At 49.7% G+C, this 25,806-nt stretch overlaps 1 long non-coding RNA gene across 2 annotated transcripts; it reads left to right on the top strand.

Moving 5' to 3' along the window:
- Positions 1 to 25,460, top strand: LOC148755601 (uncharacterized). 2 transcript variants are annotated; one of them, XR_016018469.1, is made up of 5 exons: positions 1 to 184; positions 15,480 to 15,548; positions 22,321 to 22,489; positions 23,575 to 23,615; positions 24,321 to 25,460. It is a non-coding gene; the product is annotated as an uncharacterized LOC148755601 (long non-coding RNA). The 2 variants fall into 2 exon arrangements; XR_016018468.1 differs by lacking the exon at positions 1 to 184 and adding an exon at positions 10,966 to 11,361.
- Positions 25,461 to 25,806: the final 346 nt, after the last annotated feature.

Raw genomic sequence — 25,806 nt, 5'->3', positions numbered from 1 at the left:
GGGACCTGTGGGTGATTTCCAAGGTGTCAGGACAAAGGAGCTGTTACTGGAATCTCATGCCAAGCCATGACGGGACTCCACATTCTGCCCTCCAGGCCCTCGCTTCAAGTTTGCAGAAAATCAGAGCCTTGCGTTGGTAACTTGCTTCCCATCAGGATTAACGTGGGAACTGGACTTCTGAAAGGTAGGCCCTGGAGGATGCATGAATCGTCCCAGCATCGGGGCTCCCAGGGCACCTGTGAGGAGTGGGAAGGAGGAGCAGGAAGACAGGAATCAGGGGAGAGATGTGAAATGAGGTGAAGCCTCCAAGTGGGTCTGTTTACTCCCATTCACTCCAGGTTATCTTTAAACGGGATAAAAATATCCCCTAATCCTCTTTAGCTCAGTTCAGTGCTTCTAGAGAAGATAGTTGACATTTAATGTGGTAGGAAAAGGAAAAAAGTACAAATATGAGATATACATCCTTGTCAGCGGAAACTACAGAATGGAGAAATTTCAGGGAACTCACGGTAGGAGCCTCCCTCCTTTATGTCTCAAAAAATGAAACCAGGTGAGGAGAGAAGGTGAGACCAACACCTGGACCGCCTGTTGGGAAATGTTTTCAGGCTTCCTGACCTGCATTCCTGTTCTGATGAGAAGGCAGCAGTTTTGCCTTTATGGCCTCACACCTGGCGTCCCCCATTAAGCAATGGGGTTGCCACATCGCCTTATAAGCCTTTTTTGCCATTTCAGCCCTGCCAGCTTGTCCTTTTGTCATCAGCTGGCGTCCTGCAAAACAATCCTTTAGGCTGAATATATGTGCCTCCTCCCACCCCTCCCCTCCCCTTTCTTTCCTGTCTGAATGTTAATTTTCCACAAATAGTGAGAATGAACGATGCAGGGTGGTGAAAGGCTGGAGTTGAGCAAGGTGTTTAGGGCATCACATCACCCTGAGGCTGAACGCTGGGGGCGGAAGGTGGTGGGAGGTTGGGGCGCCAACAGCGCTGAGATCTGGGAGAAAGGTCATTGGTCCCAACCCTAAGAGAGACAAGATTCTTAGTATCTTGAAATGCTCTGTATCAGAGTAAGAGGCAAACTATGTCTGCAACTCCTGCATCAGTAGGCCAGGAGCAGATATCTATTGATTGGCAGAGATATATCATGCCTGGTCTGTGTCAAAAAAAATAGGTCTGTGTTCTTAGAAACAGTGACATTCATTTGAAATGTGTTGTCTCCTGCATCAAAAATAATCCAGCAACTTGATTATGATGTGATTTGGGATTATTTTCTTCATTTCTTGTGCTTTGCTTTGTTGAGATTCTTGGCTCTGTGGATTTATAGTTCTTTTCTTGTTGTTTTGTTTTTTAATCAACTTTGGAAAGGTGTTGATCAACATTTATTCAAATATTTTTTTCTCCCCAGTTCGCCTTTTTGGGGACCTACTGAGTCTGCTTAAGCTGTCTCAGAGAATACTGACGCAGTGTGCGGTCGTTCTTTTTGTCTCTTTTCTCTGTGTTTTATTTTCAATAATTGGTGTTGCTATGTCTTCAAGCTCACTAGCCTTTCTTCTGCAATTAATCCCATCCAGTATATAGTTCATGTCAGACAATGTATTTCTCTTCTCTAAAAGTTTTATTTGGCATTTAAAAATATCTTCCATGGCATATGTTTTCCTCTGCCTTCTTGAATATATGGAATATAATTAGAATATCATTTCAATCTGTCTCTCTACTAATTCTATCACCTGTGCCATTTCTGGGCCTGTTCCTAATGACTGATTTCTCTTCTCGCTATGGTTTGTATGATTCTGCTTTTTTGCATGTTTGGTAATTTTTGATTGGACACTGGACATTGTAAATTTTGCCTTGTTGAGTGCTAGATATTTTCCTATTCTTTTAAATATTCTTGATCTTTGTTCTGGGTTACAGTTAAATTACTTGAAAATAGTTTGATTCATTGAAACTCACCTTTAAGCTTTTTTTGGCAGGACTAGAGCAACCTTCAATCCAGGGCTAATTTTCCTCACTAGTAGGTAATGCTCTTCTGGCTTCTCAGCCTGATACCCATATGTTATGAGGTTGTATCAGTCTAGTTGGTTGGGAAATGAACTATTCAAGCCGTATTGTTCCACTTGCTCCGTTCTATTGCTTCGCCCCATCCTCGTCTTGGGAAGTTTACTCACAGGCATGTGCTCATCAGCTGAAAGCCCAAGGGGAATCCTTGGAAGTTCTCTGAAGTGCTCTCCTCTCTGGACAGTTTGCCCCTCTGTGTTATTAGTATTATTCCCTGTAAATTCTAGCCACCTTGACCTCCTGGAATCTTCAACTGGTTCCTCTATTCAGGGAGATTTCTGGGCTCTGCCTGCGTTTCCCTTCCTTTGTGGGGCCTGGAAACTCTTTCAAGGCAGTAAGCCAGGGAAACTGCCGTCATCACCTCGTTCACTTTCCGCTGCTGCCTATGATTCAATATCTGAAAACTGTTACATCACCTATTTTGTCTCATGTGTAAGTTATTTCAGACAGGAGGGTACATCGAGTCCTTGTTACTCTGCTGTAGCTGGGAGTGGAACTCTTCTGGCTTTATCTTGAGAGTGACAATGATGATATTGAGACTTACCATTTACTGAGTACATGAACCATGAACTAAAATATGTCACATGCAGAGTGTCCTTTAATTCTCACCACAGTTTCAGGGGGTGATTGATGGACCTGTGCTGTGTTTTTCTGCCGAGGACACTCCTGCTCTTCTTCCATATTCAGCGTCACCTCCATTCCTCTTGTCCCTTCCCCACTCACTGAGTTATTGGAGGGGCTTGTCCCCTGGCCACAGGGGTAAGCATGTGGCCTAGAAGTGGCTGCCATCCCAATCAGGGACCACTGTGATTTGTGAGTAGGCAGCACATCATGGCTGAAGTGTAGCCAATAAAAATTTGTCCCTGGGGTTTGGCAAATGGATGCAGGGCTGGGTAGGGCCTCCTTTCCCCTGGGATCACTGGCTGGGCTCAGGTAAGCCTGGCGCTGTCTTTGCATGCTCACTGCCCCCTCCCCGGTATAAGTCTTGGAAGAGTCCTGTCTATAATGGGTGAAGATAAGCTGGGTTTCTGTCCCTTGGAACCATAGGATTCCTGGCTAAAATGGACACCTGTGCCATATAACTATTTTATGGATAGGGAACACAATGCCTAGAAAGTTGAAGTAACCTGTCCAGTGTCATTCAAGAAATGGCAAAGCTGGAGTTCCAACCAGGTCTGTGTGACTTAAGAGCCCTGCTCTTCACTACTCATTTCACTGCTTCTCAGTGTGTGTGTGTGTGTGTGTGTGTGTGTGTGTGTGTGTGTGTGGTGAGCCTGGAAGAGACAGGGTCAAATGGTACCTGCAGGGTGGAGGGTGAACAGAGAGGAATCAGCCCAGAAGAGGGAGACTAGGGAGGGCTGAACTGTCCTCGTGTGAGATGGCAAGGACAGAGGAGTGAGAATGCTGAGCACTCTCTGTCCCCTGCCGGGAACATCATTTCCTAAGTTGTGGGGACCGATGGAGAGAAAACAGGGAGAAACCCCAGGGAGCTAGTCAAGGTCAGTCCAGTATCCGAGCAGGTGTGCAACAGAGGTGGCATCTTTCCCAGGCCTTAGTGCCCTGGGGTGCCTGGCTGTGGGTGGCTACGGTTCTGTTTCCCATGGTTTGGCTCTTATGTTTAGCCTAGCTGCTGATGCAACAGAATCAATTATTTGAAGCATTTTCACTGTGTTCTTTCCTCAAGCTCTGTAACTGTAGAGTTTGCGAAGCGGAAGACATACCGTTAACCAAGTTGTGAAGAGGTTTTATCACTCCCACCCCCTTCGGCAACTGCTTCTCAGTTTCCTCATCTGTAAAATGGGAGTTGGGGTCCTTGTCCTCTTCTTTTACGATCCATAACCTTCTTCTTTGTTTTATCTGTATCTCTGCCTCTCTAAGTCTTTCTCTTGAGTTAAAATTGACTGTGTGCATCTGAGCTGCCAAACACTGTGCTGTGTGCTGTCGTGCTCCCAATACGTGTCTAAATATGCCCCTCTTCTTGCCTGGCCTGCATGGACGTGTAATGGAAGGATTCGAGCCCAAGGCTTATGGCTAACTTGCTCAATGGCCTTTGGTTAGTTGTTTCCTCTCTCTGGGCCTCCATGTTTTCATCTGTGGAATGGTGACAGCCAGCAGTTGGTTATTCTTTAAAGGACCAACATAGTCATTGGTTCTGAACCCAGAGTTGAAGGCAGCTGAACCCTGAATAGCCCAAAGGATCCTGTCTCTGCTCTACGGGACACGTCCATGACTGTGGCCTCCTGCTATTGTCCCCAACTCTGCCTATAGTTCCACTCTCTGCCTGGGCCAAAGGGTTCTTCAGGGCAGGGCTATGCCTGCCTTCTGTGCTCTCCTCACTGCAGAGGCTGCTCCCTCTTGATGTACAAGGTTTGACAATTAAGTTCGCGAACTTGTTGCATCAATATCAACATCGATGGCAGCCACTTCTGGGCTACATGGTTACCCCTGTGGCCAGGGGACAACTTGTTGCAGTTGAGAGGGGTTATTCATTATGAATTTGTACCAACTGGACAAACAGTTAACCAAGTGTACTATTTGGAAGTGCTGAGAAGGTTGCGTGAAAAGGTTACATGATCTGAACTTTTCGCCAACAATTCACGGCTCTTGTATCACGACAATGTGCCAGCTCACAGGCACTGTCTGTGAGGGAGTTTTTAGCCAGTAAACAGATAACTGTATTGGAACACCCTCCCTACTCACCTGATCTGGCCCCAATGACTTCTTTCTTTACCTGAAGATAAAGGAAATATTGAAAGGAAGACATTTTGATGACATTCAGGACATCAAGGGTAATACGACGACAGCTCTGACGGCCATTCCAGAAAAAGAGTTCCAAAATTGCTTTGAAGGGTGGACTAGGCACTGGCGTCGGTGCATAGCTTCCCAAGGGGAGCACTTCAAAGGTGACCATAGTGATATTCAGCAGTGAGGTATGTAGCACTTTTTCTAGCTAGGATGAGATGACGAACTTAATTGTCCGAACCTTGTATGCAGGCTCCCAATGGGACAATCCTTCCGTCCCACCTAATGGCACCTTTCAGAACACACAAGGTTACCAAGAGGGGGGCCAAGTGTTTCTTCCCAACCCTTTCCTGACACACTCACTATTCTCAGCATGTTTAGCCGCTTGACTTGCCTCAGTGGCTAAGCCTGGGCTGCTGCCTCCTTCCTCCCCGTGGAACTCTCATTTCAGGGGACTGATTGCCTTTCTTACCACTGGGCCTCAGTCACAGTGACCTGGACCTTTTAAGATCTTTGAATCTCAGTGAATAGGAATTGATTGCTTGTTTATTCCCTCCCAGAAGGCCCTGGGCTACTTAGGAAAATTACCCACTCTAAATCCCGTCATCCTTCATGTCCAGGGTTCAATAGTTTTTTCTTACAGACAGAAAAACAAAAAACGAAAAACAGAAACAAGTCAAGTTCCAACCTGCTGGATACATTTCAGCATAAATAAATAGGTTTTCTAGTTCAAGATAACAATTGCAAATATTTGCTGAGTGATTTCCACGAGCCTGTGGCTGTACTCACGTTACATCATTCTTTCCTTACCATGTCACCGTGAGGGAGAGACCTGTATCAGTCTAGGTTCAATCAGGGGACAACCCACACAGTAATTTAAACAGGGGAAGTTTCATATAAAAATCATTTATTCCAACAGGGGAGTACTTATAAAGTGGAAAAGAGAACACTAAAGAATACACTAGGCTTGTTGGGAGAGTATTCAAGGAAGGAGACTCTTCAAAGGGGCCCCCTTTGTAAAGTTGGGCTGCAGACCTCATTGGAGAATGTGTGCTTGCAGCCACTGGCTGGCAGAGAAGTTCATTGGGTTGTTTTCTGCAGTTTCCAGGCAAGCAGGAAAAACCCTTGGGGCTTCAGGTAAAGGGAGGTTAGCGGGCAGGAACACAAAGGGTGTCCTATGCTGCTGTGAGCGTGGGGGCTGATTGCATGGTATCTGTGTAGAGGTTCAGCCTCACAATAATAGACACGTGGTCTGGATCTGGATTTGTCCTCCCTGCCCATAGCTCCTCTGCCAGCACCATCATCATCATCCATGAACTCCCAAAATGCCTCATCCACCATCATGGCCTTCCTTCCGGGGAACTCATGTCACAGCAAGGGAAGTGCAGCCATTGGCTCATGTCCATGGGATTAACTGGTCTTACCACATACCTGAGGTGGCTGGCCTAACTGAAAGGGGGAATGGTTGCTGAAAACTCAGTTGTGGAGTCAACTGGGAGACAACACCCTAAGAAGATGGGGTTCTCTCTTACAGCATGCAGGATGTTTTGATTCTGAGACCATTATCTGGTGTTGCTTCCCCGATAGTTGAGACACGTGGGTTCAGGAGACAAGGGATGGAAGTGGGAGAGGCTCTTGCCGCTGCTACATCTCATAACCCAGTCACAGAGTTTTTGCTTCCTGTCCTGGCAACTTTGAACTCTTCTGGTTTGAAGAGCTTAGTCCACCAGTGATGGAAAACAAAGGGAGAGCAAGGAGAGTGACAGTGGTTCTGTGGAATTAGAAGATGAAACTGCCACCTGGCCATTTTGGGCTCCTTGTGCCACGGAACCAACAGCCCACGAGAGACAGTTAACCTACTATCTGGGATGCTTTATTTTTCCAATTACCAAGGGGAATGTAGGCTGCTGCAACAAAGTGGAGGCAAAGAGATCTATGTCTAGAGCCCAGGAGGTTCTCTGGTTTGCCTTTTAATACTTCCATGTTCAATAGTGAAGGTTAATGGAAAACACAGCAACCAAAAAGGGTGGAAAGAATAAAGACTCAGGCCCTTCAGAAATTAAGGTTTGGGACACACTACCAGGTAGAAAACACTGACCACCTGAGATTCTGACTGAGGGCAATGGAAATACGGAATGAATAGTTGAAAAAGGAAGCTATGCATATCAACTCTGGCCCCATGGTCAGTTATAGAATATGGCACTGCCACAACTTTGCATATTCCCTCCTGGTTTGTTTTATGCAGGTGTTCATTTGCAATATTAAGCATTTTCTTCTTTGATCTCCTTCTTCCCAGTTTTATTTTAGATTCAAGTTGTTTAATGTTAACTTTACAACTTAGTCTTTAGGTCAGAGAATATTCATTCAGTGGAGTCATCACACAATTTCAGCAGCAATTAACATAGTTAGTGATGGATACAATAGTGTCAGGACTATATCACTTCCCATGGTGGAAAGGATGAGCCTTTGTTCTCTTAAAAACCAAGAGTGGCTGTATCTTGCCAGGTAACAATACAGAGCAGTCTGCTGTAGTGTGACACTCAAGTATGTGTAGAAACATATGGAAGCTAAGCAACCAAACAGGTGGGCTGTACCAGCATCAATCTGTTGCCTCTCACTTTGAAATTCATCCTTCAGTACCTGCTCTGTCACGATGACTGGACTCTTTACACATGCAGTCTTTACAGCGAGCACATTGTTAAGCTTCATCATTAGAGGGCACTGGAAGGACACTGAAGGAGGAAGGGGACTTCTCCTCCTGGTTCTGGCTGCTGTGTTCTTGCTCCAGCTGTGTAGGCCAACATCGGTGGTTCTGTATTCCCAGCCCATGGAGAAGAGGTCCAATGTAATCAACCTGCCATCAGGTAGCTGGCAGGTCCCTGAAGGGACTGGTTCCACATGGGGGTTTCAGTGTTTGTCTCTGCTATTGGCAGATTGGCTCTCAGCAATAGCACTGGCAAGACCAGCCTTGATAAGGGAAGGTGCATGTTGTTGAACCCAAGCATAACCCCCATCCCTGCCACCAGGCCACTTTGTTTATGAGTCCTTTTGCTCTTTTAAACCCATTCATTAGGGTACAGTTTGTTATGTGGCAGAAACTAACCCATGCATGTTGGAAAGAGCCAGGTTGTAGAATACCTTCTTTACTAGGAGAGGGGCGTTGGGAATTCTGGACTTTATAACAGTGCTTCAGTGCATGTCTGCAGCCAGAGGCCCAGAGTTCATCTCGGGTCTATCATCACCAACTACAGGGTATTGAATAAGTCACTTAATGCTCCTCACCCCCATTTCCTCTTCTGCTAATTGTGGACAATAATAGAATGTATGCTTCATGGGATATAGAGAGGATTAAATGAATAAATACATATAGAAATATTAAAATAGTGCCTGGCCCACTGTAAGTGCTCAGCAAACGCTGGCCACTGATTATTATCTCATGTTGTGGGTCCCCGTTGGCCTTCTCTGCAGACCTCTGGGTCTCTGGCCCCTGTCAGCTGACTTGTATCCCCAGGCCTGGCCAAGGAGTTTGTGACTCTACTGCTATGACATATGCCCCTGGCAGGCTACGCCCTGGGTCTAATGGATGTATCCTTGGCCCTAGCCTGCCCATTGTGGCACAATCTCCTCTCCCTTGTATAGCTGAGACCTCCTTGGTTTTAATAGAATCAACGATAGCATGCACAGGCTCTAGGGAGAGCATAATTCCACATGCACAGGAGGTAGGAGCCATATTGTTAGTTGTCTCTAAACAGCTGGAGCCTTTGGATAATGACTGCATTTAAAATGCTGTCAAAAGAATTAGAGATGACACCAATATTTCTTGGCTAGGCTGTTTGGCTTTACGATCAGTTAGTAGAACATTGAACCAACTCCAGTTATGGGGGCCTCTTCCTTTGCTCTGAGACAATGGCATGGAGACCCTTCACTTCTGGTTCCCTCCGCCCCAACCTCAGAACACGGGGATCTCAAAGATGGGGGCCTGAGGGCAGCATCCCTTGGGGGCCTAAGAAATGAGGACATGGGGGAAGTCAGTATCCCTAGGAGGGGCTGAGGTGTATGATGTAGAAATTAGGGGTGTGTGATGACCTCTTTTCATCCTTACAATGCAACTATAGGGAAAAGCGTATTATTCTCCTCATTTTATACATGAGGAAACTGAGGCGAAGATAAGTGAGACAACTGGTCTAAAGTCACAGGGCCAGGAGAAGGTCATTGCAGCATCTCTGACCAGGGTCATCTCTGCTCCAGGAACTTTCCCTATGGTCTCATTTAAACCTTCTCAACCCTATAGCATTGCTGTTGCCTCTCCTGCTTCATAGATGGGGCAACTGAGGCTCAGGAAGGACCCAGAATTTTAACCTCTCTAACGCAGATGGCCCTGTCCTTCAACATTTGTCATGACTTAATGAGGCCCACGGCAAAACCCGTTGTGGCAACAAAAAGGAAGTCTTGCCCCTTGAGGGCCCAAGACAGCCTTGAGGACAGAACAGGCTGCAGGACCCCTCTGGTCTGGACTGAATGGTAAGGCTCAGGAGGCTCAGCTGGGACCTGAGCCAGAGCATCAGAGAAGGTCTCAAGAGGAGCTTGAGGGGGTCCAGACACTCTCGCGTGGAGGCAGCTCCCTGGAGCTCATCTTGGGGGCAGTGTCCTGAGGAATCAAGTCTAGTCTGCTTCTGAGGATCACCACCGTCACACCACCATGGTAACCAGAGTAATAGCCACCTCTGTCACCGCTCCCAGGAGAGGAGTCAGCACGGAGCAGAGCCGCACTTCCCTCACCTTTTCCGGTCCTCAGGGACCATTGGGAAAATGACAGCGTGTGCACCGCTGCCTGTTGGCAGGGCTTCCAGCCCAGGATTCCTCCTGCTGGGCCTCATTGGCATCTCCAGGGGCTGACTCATATCCAACCAGCCCGTACAGCACAGGCTGGAGGTGCTGGGTGCAGGGAGAGGGCAGCTTTGGGGCAGTGTGGCTGAGTATGGACTCCCAGCTGCTTCTTGGCCTGGGGTGCATGCTCTGGGGGCAGTGTTCACCCTCGGGTCCTCAGACCTGGGCAAGAGGGGCAGGCAGGCTCCTCAAGGGGGCTCAGGGACATTTGGGCAAGAATCCCAGGGACCCCTAAGAGGGCCAACAGTCTCCCTTCCCTTGGCCTTGCAGAGTCCTTTGCCCCCATGGTGGAGCTCAGTGGAAGAGAGCCCAGCAGCAGGGGTGTTTTTGTGTGATCCTCTAAAGGCCTGGGGCTTCTCCTGACCTGGTTTAAGGGCGGTTCTGCCCTAAATGTTTGTCATCCCCCTTCCCCAATCTCTGCCCTAAGCTTGAAGACCCGAACAAGCCCACCTGGTGGGCGCCCCCTGCCAAAGCTGCCTGTCCTCCGTCCTCTCCTCCAGCTCAGCTCCCCCAGTCCACCCGCTCTGCCCGATGCCCATCCTGGCCCAGCCCACCCTTCGCTCAGCTCTGCTCAGATGGAACTTGATAGAAACCTCTAAAAATGAGTTTTCTCTGCATGTCAAGGCTTCATCTCTCACTCTGCGACTCCCTGAGCATTTTATAGCACAGAAAAAGGGAAAGAAAATGAAGCCCAGACTTATGTTTGTTGAGATAAATATTGAGAATCTGAGAGGCCAAAATGTTAAAAATGCTTGTGCCACTGGTGCTGCCAACACTGCGAATGCTGCCTGAGTCAGGTTTGCATTCTCTCTCCGGAAGAGTCTCCGTGCAGAGACAGGGGGCTTCACTCCCACCTCCCCAGCCTCCTGGCGTTCAGGCTGCAGGACAGTCTGTGACCCTTGTCCATCCTGAGGTGGCAGTGATTCCACACAAATCCACTAGGACCACCTCCAGAGTCTGCAGCTGGGTGCAATTCACTCGAGCCAGTCGATGAATTTTCCATCTTTGTCTAGTGTAGGACAAACAGTTACCCTTTGAGGGAGGAGGTGGAGTGAAGAGGGTCACTCGCTCATCCCTGGGTCTGTCCACCATCTACTGGGCATCTCTGTGCCCTGGACACTTTACTGTGCATGGGGAATGTGACAGTGACCCATATGCAGTCAGTCACTATACTTAGAAGCTGGCAGGGGGAGCATGTGATGACGAGAGGGAAACATAAAACCTAAGGGTCTGTACCAAACCCAGGCTGGCAGCCTTCTGGAGAGGATGCAGAGGAGTGGTGAGCTGACATTGCCGACGCAGAGCAGTTAGCCAGGTGAAGGCAGGTGGAAAGAGAGTTCCAGGCAGAGGGAACAGGATTTCAAAGGCCTAAAGGATCAGAAGAGCACAAGACACAGAAAATAGGTCAGAGCGGACATTTCCTAAGGTCACGTGACTGGCTAGAAAGGCAAAGCCTAGCTCCTAACCCAGGCTGAGCTCCTGCAAGCACAGGGCTCGCCAACACCCATTATGGTGGACAGGTCAGTCTCAGCAATTTGAGAAGAGAGGGGACTCCTTGAAGTCCGGGGTCCCTGGGGATGGTCAGGAAGCCAGTCAGAAGGGATGTGGCCCAGGACAGGCTCAGCTGGCGGCAGCCTCAGATCTCACTAAGCACCAGCCAGAAACCTAGAGCTTCCTTGCGGTGAGTAGGAGGGAGGCTGATGGGGGCTGGGCTCTGCTAACTCCCCCTCCCTGGAGGCTGCTGGGGGCCGGAGGTGGGGGAGCCCATCTGACCCTTGATGTCAGGATGCATTCGGTTGAGAGCAGAGCCTGTGGCCATCACATCTAGAAAAAGGGGGGGGGCACCCTACTTCCAAGGCTGCACCAATGAGGGGGTAATATTGCTTTTGTGGTTGTTAAACACTTCCAAATATTGAGCAGTGACCGTGTGCCAGGCTCTATGCTGAGAAATGGACACAGATTATGTCATTGCATCCTCACAGCAGCCCCATCAGAGGGACACATTGGTATTCCCTTGTCACAGATGAGAACGCCCCCAAATTGTCCCATTAACAGGGGAGGGGACTGTGGCTCCAGGGAGGGAGGTGGAGCGAAGGGGCCAAGTCACCCTGCCAGGAAGGGAACCCCTGGGATCAATCTGTCCTCATGGAGTAGGGGCGGGTCAGGGCCAGGAGGAAGAGGTTGGTGGCCTGGCTGAGCTGAGCACCAAGGTTATGGAATGGTCAGGAAGGCCCCTCTGACCCACAGGGATATGACACCAAGGGCTGCAGAAGATGCAGGGGGAGGAGGGCAGAAATGCAATCTGGGGCATGGGAAGCACATGGCAGTTGGCAGGATCTAGCCGTGTGTCCTTGGACAATATACCTGACTTCTTTCCTCATGTCTATGAAGGAGCAATTCTAGCCCTCAGGCAGGGGTGAGGAGTGCGGGAAAGGAGGTGAGTCAGCGTCTCTGAGACCTCAGGCCTCTGGCCTGTCTCTGCTGTTGTCCTTCACCCCACCGAGGTTTCCTGAGCTCCGACAGTGCTCAGGCCCTGTGTTCCCAGCCCTGCGTGGGTCACTGCGTCGGTCACCCTGACCCCCCACCCCACCCCGCCGCTATCTGGGATCGCCCACTAGAAGGGAACTTGTGGGCATTCACAAGGCTGGTGAGGAGAGAGCGGCGTTCAGACCCATGTTGGAGCCCCTGCTTGCTCCCAGGCCCGGGTGCCCGGGTTTCTCTCTGGCTCCTGGAATCTGGGACGTGTCCAGCTCAGTACAAAATGTGAGGAATGTGAGGAATGTTCTGCTCCAGAAACCTCTCAGATCCACCCAGGGTGCAGAGTAATTTCTTCCTGGTGAAGCAAAATGTCACAGGTCACCGTGTGACCACTTTTAATGTTGATTTTTTTCTGATTTCCTCACTCCCACGACCTCCTAATTTCCAATTTTCTTCTCTGCCTCCAGTTCTATTGGTGCCTCTGAAGCAAGGCCCTTTCATCACCCCCCTCCCCTTCGTCCTTCCACCCAGTGTTCTTGAGCTTCAGCTGGGAGTTCCGCAATGTTTTGGGCCAAGGAAGGATCCTAGAGCCTCCTGTGTGGAGGGAAGACCCCAGAAGATCAAGTCCTCGCCTGCCCGTCAGAGTCTGGCTCCCTCTTGGGGCGCTGGGGTTGGGGCAGCAGGGGAATCTGCGTTGATAATGCAAAGACTGCTGTCCCACTGCAGGGTCTCCCCAGGACAGGCAGACTCCAGGGGGCAGCAATCTGACTGGTGATGTCCCCTCAGAGTCCTCATCTAAATTGCATCAGTAACTGTCAAAGAAAGGTGGGCAGGAAGGCAAAGGGGATTTTAGATTTAGAAGAATCGGTAACTCAGCTCCGGGGTCTTCTGGAAAGCGGCTGGTGCAGAGAATGGGCATGTCTCCCACCCACGCAGGCATCTGGCTCCCCAATAGTCCCGGCTGATCCTGCCCCACCGCAAGTGAAGACCCCACAGAGCAGCTGAAATTGATGTGTATTTTCATGCCGCCTGGTGTTGTTTTGCTTCTGTGGGTTCATTATAGGAAAATGAGCTGTCAACACGGCTTCAGAGGAGAACAGGCAGGGAATCGGACTAATTTCCCTGGTTGTGGACATAATGGGGGATTCTTACCTTCGCAGGGTGCTGCAATGGGAATTTGCAGGGAAATTCCAGGGTCCAGGGTCGTGCAGTTCTTAGGCTGATGAGACACTTTGCAGGGATTGTGTCTGGTGGGCCGATTGGCTGATGGAATGTGGTTTAATGGCCTCATCAGACAGATGGTGAGACCATTGTCCCCTCACAGCAGACTTTCATCAAAAATCCCAGGGCTAAGTCTGAGGACCAATCTGTCATGTTGGTCTCATCCCTGAGCCCAACACTGTGGCTGGGGGAATGGGAGTCACTGCTTGGCTGGGCCTAGTTCATTTGCTGATGCCAGAGCCAGGTGTACGCTAAACCCTGGCGCAGTAACCTCGAAGAAGAGAGAAAGGTGGGAAGGTCCCTAAAGGAAAATCAGAGGAAAGAGGATGGAGGCAGTGAGGAAAAACAATAGCCATTCAGGGCCATTGCATTTTAAATATAAAGACACAAATAGGTTAAAATAAAAACCAATGGAATAAAAACCAGAAAGCCAATGGAGAAAATCAATAAAAGCAAGTGCTGTTTCTTTTTTTTTTTTTTTTGAGACAATAAAATGGATCAACTCTTGTTAGACTTGTTAGGGAAAAAAAGAGAAGACAAAATGACCAACATCAGGAATGAGAACAGAGCTGTCACTATAGATTCTCAGACATTAAAAGCTTAAAAAGGGAATATTATGAGCAACTTTATGCCATTAAATTCAATAGCTTAAATGAAATGGACAAATTCCTTGACAGACACAATCTGCTAAAGCTTACTGAAGAGGAAATAGATAGCCCTTATTTATTTAAAAAAATAAAAAATTGAAGTTGTAGTTGAAAACCTTCTCACAAGGAAAACTCTGAGCCCAGATGGCTTCACTGGTGAATTCTATCAAATACTTAAGAAAGAAATAATACTAATTTTAAATAAAATAACATTATAACAAACTCTTCCAGTTAATTGAAGGGAGAAGACTATCTTCAACTCATCCTATGACGCCAGCATCACTCTGATCCCAAAACCAGAAAAAGATTTTACAAATAAAGAAAGCTGCAGGCCAGTATCTATCATGAATACAAACGCAAAATTTCTACATAAAATTTTAGTAAACTGAATCAAAAAAAATATAAAAACGACATATTATCATTACGACCAAGTGTGGTTTATACAAGGAATGAGTGGTTATTTTAACATTTGAAAATTAGTTTTCAAAACAAACTGAAAAAGAAAAACCATATAATTGTCTCAACAGATGCAGAAGCATTCGCCAAAATCCAACATTCATTTCTGATAAAAACTTTCAGCAAAATAGGAATAGAAAGATATTTTCTCGTCTGATAAAAGGCATCTACAAAAAACCTACAACTAACATTATATTTAATAGTGAAAGATTCAATGTCTTCCACCTAAGATCAGGAATGTGAGACAAATATCTGTTCTCACAACCTCTATTCAGCATTGTAATGGAGATTCTAGCCAATGCAACGGGGCTGAAAAAGAAAATGTTTAGATTAGAAAAGAAGAGATAGAAGTTTCTTTATTCATAGACAGAATAATTACGTATTTGAAAATCTGATGGAATCTGCAAAAAGTTGTGATAACTAATTAATGAGTTTAGCAAGGTTGCAGGATATAAGATTGATATACAAAAAAATCAAATGTATTCCCATATACTAGCAGTGAACAATTGGAAATTGAAATTAAAATTACCATTTTCAAAAGCACAAAAATACGATATACTTAGGGAGAAGTCTGATAAAAGATGTAAAAGACTTGAACATTTAAAACTATAAAATGTTGCTGAGGAAAATCGAAGAACTAAACAAATGGAGAAAAATACCGTGTTCATGGGTTGGAACGCCATATTGTTAAAATTTAACTCCTTGAGTTAATCTACTGATTCAGTAAGATCCTGCTTTGTTTAGGCACTCCGCCTTCCATACTGGATGTTCCCATATAGGAATTTATGAATGTTGGGAGAAATGACACATGGGCACTAATGGATGTGAAATAAAGTTTATTACTCACACGGAGAATAGCCGAAGTGCTCCCCAAAGAGTAGGGTTTGCTTTGGAGTGAAATAAGATCAAGGTGCGTGTAGGGGGGACAGTGCGTGGGTTTGAGTAATTACATATCGTAGTCAGGCTGACATTTTTTTCCTCCTTTCTTACCTCCCAGAGAGAGAGGACCATCAATAGACCTGTCCCACTGGGCAAGACGTCACCATCAGAGTCGAGAGGGTGCTAGGTGAGCATATGGTCCACCCTGCTCACGAAGAGGGGAGCTCCAGGTAGAAGGAACTGCAGGAGCAGCTGGGGAAACCGAGGCCCAGAGTGGGGAGGCAACCTGCCCAAGGTCACGCAGTGAGTTGGTGACAGAACCGAGACCAGGATTTGAACCCCTGGTCCGTGGTTAATACTGTCAGCTCTGCCTTAGTGCCATGGATTCCAGGCCTGGGTTGTGGTCCAGAATCCCAAGCCTGGAACATAGGAGGGAGGGGTGAGTTTGGGCAGGAGGCAGGGACCTGGGAGGAGGATGATGAAATTAAGCCTATAGAGTAAATTCCTTCCACTGGGGCCCCTTGGGCTTTGGAGGCAACAGCAGAGAGTCTCCCAGTCCAGATTGGGGCCAATGGACAGACTTGAACCTGATGTCATGGCAGCCTGGGATAAAATTGTCGCAGGCTCACAGAGAAATGAGAAAAATCAGGCCCAAATCGACTGTCAGTATAAGGTTGCCAACTGTTAACACCTCCCAAATGAATGTCACCTGATCTCAGTTTGGGAAATGTCATGTGAAGGCATTTAAAAGTCAATGTGATTTAACAAGGAACTTTTACAGAATTGGCTGGACTTTCTTGAGAGTCTGAGCGTGGTGCTAGGTGGTGTGAGCTTGTGTCTGCTCTATTCCTCTGACATATGATGTAATAAGTCCTCCTGTCTCAGATGGAGCTTATACTCTGATGGGAAGGACACAGATAATGAATAAGCAATAGTTTTGGGCAGTGAAACGTTCTGTGGGGAAATCAAACAGGGTGGCGAAGCGGAAGTGAGGAAGGTGGTAGTGTATCAGCTAGAGTTGCAGCAGGACACAGGTGACATGACAGTCAAATCAAACATCTGAGGAGAGTTTGAAAGGGAAACTGTTTATGAAGGGTGGGCCGGGAGTAAGGAAACTCCAGAAAGGGGCTGTATTCCCTCGTCAGTATTGACAGGGCAAGGGAGGAGCAATGGCGAGAGCCTGAGATAGAGAGAGCTGGGTAGAGGGGCCATGTGGAGAGGGGTCACTTGACAGGAGCTGAAACCTCCAGTCTAGCGCAGAGCCAGCCCTGCAGGGTGGGACCCAAGGGTATACACACCCTGACCTTCCTTTCCTCCTTCCCGCATCTCCTGCTGGGCCTTCCCATGGACTGAACCCACCTGCAAGTCAGAAGCACACAGGCCAGGGGCCATTTGATATGGCCGGAATGGTCAGCTCCTCTGGACACAGAGCAAGGGAATAGGGGTGGAGCGAGGATCTGGAGGGGGACACGAGGGGCCCCCCGTCCCCTCCCCCTCCCCCCACCAGTGCAGGGAAGAAGTGTAATTTTAGCACTGTGCTTAGAACAGATAACTTGGAGGAGATGCCATTGGAGTTGACATCTGAGAACCAGAAGGAAGAAGCCAGGGGAAGGGACTTTCTGGTTGAGGGAACAGAGGGGGCAGAGGTATGGAGAAGCAGGCAGGAGCCATATCCGAAGGCCACGGGGTAGGGTCTGGAGTTTTATTTTAAGTTCAGTGAGAGGCACGGGGTGAGTTTTAAGCAGAGGAGTGATATGCTCCAACCCCGCTGTGCGGGTCTGGCTCGGCGCCAGGCAGGGGTGGGGGCAGCGGCCAGGTGGGCAGGGGGCCTGTAGCCCATGAGAGGCCTCGACCAGGGCAGTGGGCAGGAGAGAAAGAGCCATGGCCAGAGTGGGATGTAGTTTGGAGGGAGAACCCCAGAACTGGCTGATGGTCAGATGTGGGGGCAGAGGACAGGAGCAATTAAGGGGACCGGGTCAGTGGGGTCCGGTGGGGTGTGCACTGAGCTGGGTAAGCTAGAGGAGCCAGTAAAAGAGAGACAACAAGGGTCCTGTTTGGACATTCAGGTTGAAGATGTTCTTGAGTCCCCTCAGGGAAATTGCCAGGGTGGAGGGGGGGCCGTTTAAATCTGGAGGTGGCCATTTACAGGACAGGCGTTCACGTTGGAAAGGAGGGCTCCTTTCCTTTCTTGCTATTGCTATTAAGTTCATTTTAATAGAAGGATTTGTTCGTTTTTAATTATATATATATATATATATATATATATATATATATATATATATATATATATATATAGCAAACTTCTGCTCTGGGCACTGTCCTGGGAGCAGAGGCTGTGCTGGCTGCTGGTCAGAGGCGGCCCCAGGAGCCTGGGCTCAGGCAGGGAGAAGATATGGGTGAGCACACCCCTGCCCTGAGTACCCAGTGTCCTTTTGGGGAGACGGGGGCTGAGTATGGAGTGTGGAGAGTGGGTTCCTTTTGCCATCTCTGAGGCTATGTGCTGGGTGACCAGGTCTGGTGTCTGAACCCCTCTGGCCTCAGCCTGGAGTCAGGGCCACCCAACCCTCTTCTGCCCTCAGCACCTCTGAGCTGGAGGGTTTCCAGGGAGCCACCATTTGGTCTCTCCGGCTCTCACTCCACCCTGCATGGGCCCAGGCCCCACTGCAGTCATGCGACCCCCAGACACAGCGACGTAGTTGTGAGGAAGGCAGCGAGAGGACCCCAGGCTCACTGAGTTACGTGTCTGGGTCCACGACTTGGATGCTTGCTTAACTAAACGCGACGAATCCTACCATGGATGGGGCATGAAAGGTATTTGAGGCTGAGAGCAAGATGGGCCCCGAGCGGCCAGCTGGCCAAATTGCCGAGTAGAAGATCAGTTTGGGGAAAGTCAACAGTGAGCTTTTCATTCTCTGCCCAACTACAAGCAGAGGAAAGGGCTCAGGGGCCGAGGTCTCAATGTGTCAGGACAATCCCTACCTGGGACAGGCGAGGTACAGGCCTCAGGGCCTCTGCCGCCTTCACAATTGGCACTGTGTGACTTTCCAGGACACTTGACCTCTCTGTGCCTCAGTTTCCACATCTGGAAGATGGGATGAAGAATACTTCTCTTGCGCAGGTAGTTGTGTGGTGAGAGGGTGTGAGAGAGGCTCCCAGTGCAGTGCCAGCAAACTGTGCCCCACCAACACCCAGAACTGTCGTCATCATCATGAAGCTGGTAGTATTAGTGACAACAGCATTGCCATCAGTCGCCTTCCTCAGAGGCTCACAGAATTTTGAAGTCTTGAGACATCATCTGGTTAAATGACCTACATTCAAATGTGAAACACTGAGGCCCAGAGAGGCGGGGGCTCGTCCAGGGTCATGGCAGAGCCAGGGCCCTTTCTGGTTCCTCTCTGCCCGTGGGGCCCAGACCTACCCCCGCCTGGCACCATGGGGTTTGCATTTGACACACAGACCATGTTGATGTGGACAGTGGAGGGTCATATGGGTGACAGAGAAGGGAAAGGAGCAATGTTTAGGCCTAAGCTATCTATACTGGCTCCCTGGCCTGGCTGGTCTCTGAATAACTCTGATGGCTGTGCAGACAGACCTGAGTCTCCACAGTCCCACATGTATCTGTCGCTGGAGGTGGCACATCCTGCGAATCAGGAGACAGACACCATGTAGGCTCTATGCACCCTGGGGCAGAGGAAAGGGCACAGGGCAGGGAGGCAGGAGGGGACTCCGGCTCGAGAACTGTGAGGCTGTAGCAACTTCTTTCACTAATTTGGAGTTTCTAGGCCCCAGGATGCCGCTCCCGGGCCTGGTGGGAATTTCCAGGGACTGGCAGCTCTGCAAATAGGTCAGGTATGTGTTCTGGGCATGCCCAGGCCAGGCCGGCCAGTGTGGCCCAATACAAGGAGGGCTGGCAGGCAGCCACGGCAGGTGTCCAGCTAGCTTGGCCACTGGGGTAAAGAGGGTGGATTGGAGCCAGCAAGACGATTGGCTGGGGCTCTGGTGCAGGTGAGTGAGGAAGGTGGAGGCCTGAACCTGGCTGGGACAGACCCCGGGAGAGCATTAGAGGGGCAACGACCCAAAGTGTTCATGTGGCTGGTGCTTCTTTTCCCCATCTGGTCTCGCTCAGCCGGGTCACAGAGTCTTGGCCTGGGTCAAACTGCCCCCTTACTGACGACAATTAATTTCAACTTGTCTTAAAATGTTAACGGTTTGCTAATCGATACAGACCAGGCAGCCCACCGCTGGTGAGTCTTAAAGTGACGGGTAAAAGCACTGAAATGCTGCCTGCAGGGTAGTGTTGTAATGTGGTCCACGTTTACTGCCTGGTGTTTTGAGTCAATCACCTGGTGCCTGAATGTAACTCTTGTGAATCTAAGTAATGCACTTACGGTTCCCGCACAGTTAATTAACAGGACTAAAGGGCAGTGGTGTGGTTTGTGTGGCAGGAGGCCTGTCCCCACCCTCAGGGCTGGAGGAGGGAGTGACTGACGTGGTGGAGGAGGCACTTCACAGCCTCTGGAGAGCCCAGATTGCCCCCTGGTACCGGGGCCTGTGGCCTCAGGAAATGACAAAACCTCTGTGATTGGGAGTTTTTCTAAAATGGGGCAATAATGCCAACATCACTGGTTTGGTCTTCCCTCCCAGACTGTGAGTCTTAGACAGGCGGCAAACTCGCTGGATGTTGCCAGAAGGAAGAGACGAGTGCACAGAGAGGGCAGCAGGTCCCGAGGATGGACTCCTGCACCAGAGCTCACTTCATGCGATAAAGAGAGGCGCAGAGGGTGCAGGGACGGGTGGGGGCTGTCCACAGAGAGCCGAGGCCTGACCTGGGCCTTGACGCATGAGTAGGAGTTCCCTGGATAGACAGACGAGGCAGGGCAGGGTGTTCCCAGGAGAGAGCAGAGAGTGAGCAAAGTCCTGGAGGTGATGGAGGAATATTTTCCTTTGAGTCCCCAAATGATGTAGGTGATGTTGGATCTGCCGGCAGTTTCTGGGTGTGGGCCGGATCGTGTCTCGTGAGACCGAAGAATGAAAACACAGACCCAGGAGAGGCAAAGAGTTTTAAAAAGAGGATAGTTTATTGAAAGCAAAGAGTCAGAGCTCCAGAGCGGGAGGGGGTCCCGAATGGGGGTGGCCCGTGACTGAGGCAAAAGCTCTTACTTTTATACCTTTCCTTGCCTGTTTGAAGAAGGGAACTGGCCTCTTCTAATGAAATTCGTCTACCAGGTTTGTTCTGCTTGCCCATCCTAAAGGAATTAGCAAAGTAACCCACTTTTATCTATCAGATCTGCTCCGTTTGTCAGGCCAAAAGGAATTTTATGATTAACCTCAAGGCCTTGTTACATTTTGTCCTGGAGCAAAGGAGTGATTTCAATCCTGGAGTTTTAGGATATGGCTGTCTTTGTTTATTCCACCAGGGACCTCCCTGTCTACCTAGGGACATGCTAACTCTCCTGTCTCAGAGGCATCCACTGCATTTCACTACTGCCTGGTTATAACCCGTGCATCTGTCACAGCAGAAGAACAGGGTCAGATCCCAGGGTGTCAGTGCTGAAATGTGGCCCATTCCTGGGCACCCAGCTAGGAAAGGGGTTGGAAAAGCTTAAATGTATTTGACCCTGTTCACAGGTATTTAGAGCCGACTGTCTGATGTTGGGCAAGCTACTTACCCACCTGGTGCCTCAGTTTCCTCATCTGTGAAGTAGGGCAATGACAGTGCCCTTCCTGGGCTGGGTGAAGAGCAAACGTGGGTGAAGTGTTTCAAGGGGCGCCTTTCCCCTGCAGGCATTTTGGGAGCATTTGCTTACATTGATGCTCATTACGTGCCTGGGGCCTGTGGTGCGCTCTAATTCTCAGAACACCAGGTGGGTGGGGTGATAGGACCATCTGTCCCTTTGAAGAAACTGAATCCTGGGAGGTGAAGTGGCTTCTCTGAGGTCACATGGCTGAGCTGGTAAGTGGGGGCCAAGATCTGTCCCGTCTGTCTGAATTCAGAGACCACCCAGTGTCCAGCGCAGTGTCTGACCCAGGGTGGGGGCTGCCCTCCTCTTCCTCCCCTGTGGGGAGTCTCCCTAGAGCACCAGCCCCTATGAGCCCAGACCCAGGGGTTCACGAGACACCTCGCGGAGAAGAGACATCCATGTACACATGCCTCACACCCGCTGGGGGATGCTCTGCCCCCGCCCAGTCCCGCCTCGCAGCAGCCTTTGCACCCAAAGGACCTCCACCCTCAGTCCCTGCCACAGGAGACAGCGGCTCTCCTTCCTCCGCTGGGTGTGCTGCAGCCCATCACCACCCTGCCTTGCAGCGAGTGTGGCAATGGCGCCTGGCTTAAAATCCATGTCTGGAAGAGCCCCTGGCTGGAGGAATTAATGCGTGTACACACAGAAAATCTCCCGCAGACTTGTCTTCTAACATTTATTCTGGAAACTGGAACATGCAGATAAGGCAGCGCCTGACGCTGGAACCGCAGAATACATTTGCATTCTCTAAGCCACAAAGAGCTGCATTCACACAGCACTGCGGGAGGAGGGTAGGAAGAGGGAAACCTGCTCTCAGCCAAAGAAGGTTCCGGATGGGCCTTTTCTCCAGTAGCAAAAGCCCACACGTGAGAATGCTTGTACTTTAACACTCAAACGTCCTAAAAGCCTAGCCTTCGACCCCTCAACCTTAGAATTGTCACTTAACAGAATCTGAAAACCATAATATTTCAAGTCAGAATCACAGGATTTTAGGTTTTAATTGTTGTTTTGGCTGGACCCTTGACCAGCACCTGCGTACCCCCACCCTGTTCCAGTAAGTAGCCTCCAGGGTTATGATCCACACCAAAGGCCCTTCATGACTTCCCATCATCCTATTGAGAAGACATTTAGCAGGACCTGAGTGAGAAAAGGAGCAAGTCATTATACAAACAAAACAAAACAAAACAAAACAAAATCAAAACAAATGTTTCCAAACAGAGGGAAGAGCAACTGCAGACGTCCTGAGGCAGGAATGCGTGTGGTGTGTTTAAGGAACAGCCACACCTGGCTTGTAAATCTACAGTGGGTCCGGAAGAGCAGTGAAGCTGGAAGCTGGAGGACTCTGTGACTTGACTTCTCTCCCCCGGGGCCTCGCTGTGCACCTTGGGTGAGTCACTGCCCCTCCATGACCCTCCATGGACCCTTTAGGACGGAGGAAGTCACAATTCTGTGCCTTCAACCAAGGGGCGGGGCCTGATGAAGGCTGCAGGTCCCTACAAGACCAGGGATGTGTGAAATGCCCCAGGGCCCCTGAAAAGGCAGGCAGGATGGTCTTTCTCAGGCTGTACAGAGCAGTGCAGCAGCCCAGACTGATAGGCTGAGAGGGTACCCCATTTGGAGTAAGCGCAGGCTCTGTTTAAGGATGCCCAGAACATGTCAGCCCTGAACATGCTTATGGGAAAGTAATTGTAGCACCTGTTCTCTGCAGCTTTTAATTGCAAAACCAAAGAATTTTTAAATTGTGGCCCAGCTTGTGGCACAGGGAAGGGAAGGGAAGGGGAAAGGAAGGTAGAGCCCAGGTTGGCTTGGAGGAGTCTGCCCTTTGTAGTGGCCACCATGGGTGGTCACGGTGGGAAGCCTGTCTGCCCAGGTTGCTGTGTGAACTGGATGAGTAACTGGCCCTCCCTGGACACCGGTTCCTCAGTGGCACACTGATGGGGTTGGACTTAGACGGCCTCTGTCTTAGTAAGGATCTTCCCACACAGTTCTGGAAGCAAGGTTTTGAGTTGCCAGTGATTTATTGGGGAGGTGACCTCAGTACAGGACACATAGGTGAGGGAGTAGAAAGAGAGAGGGCCAGGGAGGGAGAAAGGTCAGATAAAGGTGTGTCAAGGACAGATAATGAGCAACGGGACCCACTCCTTCTGGGACCTTCAGAGGAACCATGTGGTTCATACCTCCACTGCACCTTCTGCCCCTTATTGGTTGAGGGTCACCTTTGTGAGCACGAAGGCCCCATCCCCCCGAGTCAGCCCTGCTCCTGGACTGAGCAAGCTCCCATGGGGCAGAGGAAGCCACCAGAGCCTGGAGCAGCGTGGTACTTGCAATGAGAAGCTGGGAGGGTGCTCAGAAACTGCTCACTGGTAGTCGGTGGGCTCAGATGTGGCCCAAGGGGCTCTGAGATGGGGCCTCAAGAGCTACATCCCCCAAACCCCCACGCGCTAACATTCTGGGGTTTTCACGTCTCCCCAGGCAACTCAACTCCAGGGTCCACCTCCAGAGCTGTCTCAAGGGTAAGAATTTGTGTCTGTTTTGTTTATTGCTGCATTTCTAGTACCTCGAATAGTGACTGTCAATACGTATCTTGTGGAATAAATTGCCTGCATAGTGAGCATCTTTCTTGAGCAGCCCCTGTGTTAGGCCCTGGGGACATGGCGTTGAGTCGGGCGTGGTCCCTGCCCTTAGACGCTTGCTGTGTGGGCGGGAGCTTCATAATTGTGGCCATTTCAACAGCAACGTGATCATCACCATTTATTGAGCCTTTACTCTGCACCCAGGGATTCACGTTTGTCACCTCATTTCAGCCTCCAACAATGTGTAGGACCCATATGGTCATGCATGTTTCACAAGCAAGAAACTCAAAGCTCAGAGGGGTGAAATGCCTTGTCCAAGCTCACACAGCTGGTGCAGAGTGGAGGTGGGGTTTGAACCAAGGGCTTTCCGCCCTAAGTGTACCTGAGACTGTGGACAGCCCTGCCCTGCCTCACGCTGATGGATTCTCCCTTCACTCTGTTGTCCTTGTAACAATTTCCTCAGCACATCCTGAGCCGGTGTGCAGCCAGGTCACATTTGTTCCCTAATGGGCACGTTGGACAAAGCTAGCCTGGGAGGACATGGTCTTCCATCCTCGCTGACACTTGCCTCCACAACTTTCTCTAAAAGGGACAGTCGCCATTTCCAGTCACCCTCAGAACATAGTCCGATTTCACATTTTACAGGTGAAGTGGTGTCAACTGGAAAATTGGGAGGTCTCAGGCAAAATGCCAGAACCAAGAGGAACCCAACTTGGGGACAGGCAAGTGACAGCTCCTTCCTGAGTTTTGATCCTCTCGGGATGCTTCCTTCCGGGGCGGTTGTGAGGATTTGGGGGCTAGAGAACGTGGAGTGCCTGGCACAATGATTCTCATCCCTGTTCTTCTCATACCAGCAGCAGCATCATTATGAGATGCCCGCGGGGCTGTTGGAGTCCCATCCGTCCCCTTTTCTCTGTAACTGTCCCTGAGTTACTGGTCTGACCACACCCAGGACGAGCGGCAGAGTCAGGACTAACATCAGAGAGAAAACGGATATGACTGACGCCCACACTCCCTCCGCTGTGTCCACCCCAATCAGCTTTTTGTGGGGCTACGGGGGCTCCAGAATATGCTCTGTGTTCTGACCACAGTCCAATTACATACCGTGTTTCCCTGAAAATAAGACCAAGTCTTATACCGTATTTCCCCCAAAATAAGACCGGGTCTTATATTAACTTTTGCTCCAAAAGATGCATTAAGGTGTATTTTCAGGGGATCTTATTTTTTTTCATGTACAACAATCTACATTTATTCAAATACAGTCATGTCATCTTCTTCTGGAACATCGTCATAACGTGCTAAATGTGTTCATCTGGCTGACGCTCTTAACTGGGGCTTATTTTGGGGGTAGGTCTTATTTTCGGGGAAATACGGTAGTCTCTGTCCAGGGAGGCCCCTTGCCAAGGGAGCAGAACAGAAGGACAGGTGGGCAGAGGCCCATTTGCCCGGGGACTGGGAGGCTCACAGGACAGGACGTTTGCTCTGCAGAGTCCGGGTCTGACGCCTGTAGGTTCAGGGGGTAAAACAGCTTCCCGACAAATCCACTTTGTCTTCAGGGAAGAAAAGGCAACAACAACGATGTGTGTGAGTGTGAGCGTGCGTATGCATGTGTGTGTTTCATTTGGGAACTGGGAAAGCAGAGTGCCAGGCCTGTAAAAGGGCTACAAGAGGAAGCCAGGTTGGCATTTCTCCCGGCACATCCCTGCGTTGCAGCCCCCCATGCCCAGGCACCCCCTTCTTCTTCCCGTTCATCATCACCCACTGAGCCCCTGCTGTAGACTGGGCTGGGGCGGCTGGCACAGGGTGGTGGACGAGCCCTCTGCAGCCAGGGACAGCGGTGATCCATCACGGTCCCAGGAAGCCTGGCTTAGATGGGGGTGGGCTTCACTGAGGAGGGAGGAGAGGGTAAAGGGGACCTTGAGAAGTGGAGGCGGAAACATGGAAAATGCCATCACGGCCCCTCCCTCTGGGCTGCCGAGGATGTACAGCAACAGCTGATTCTGTCTCCTTAACCGTTTTTGGTGATGGGCTCCGTGAACGCTCACCCTGAGATTTCATGGGGGAGTGAGTGCAGGTTCCAGACCCTTCTATGGCAGTGTGACCCTGTGCAAGTTTTAGAATGTCCTGGGGT

The sequence above is a fragment of the Rhinolophus sinicus genome, chromosome 14 (assembly GCF_057876585.1).
Source record: "Rhinolophus sinicus isolate RSI-liver-muscle chromosome 14, RSI-T2T, whole genome shotgun sequence".
Classification (NCBI taxonomy): Eukaryota; Metazoa; Chordata; class Mammalia; order Chiroptera; family Rhinolophidae; genus Rhinolophus; species Rhinolophus sinicus.
The sequence above is the reverse complement of the archived record's forward strand: the minus strand, read 5'-3'. Positions and strand labels throughout refer to the sequence as shown.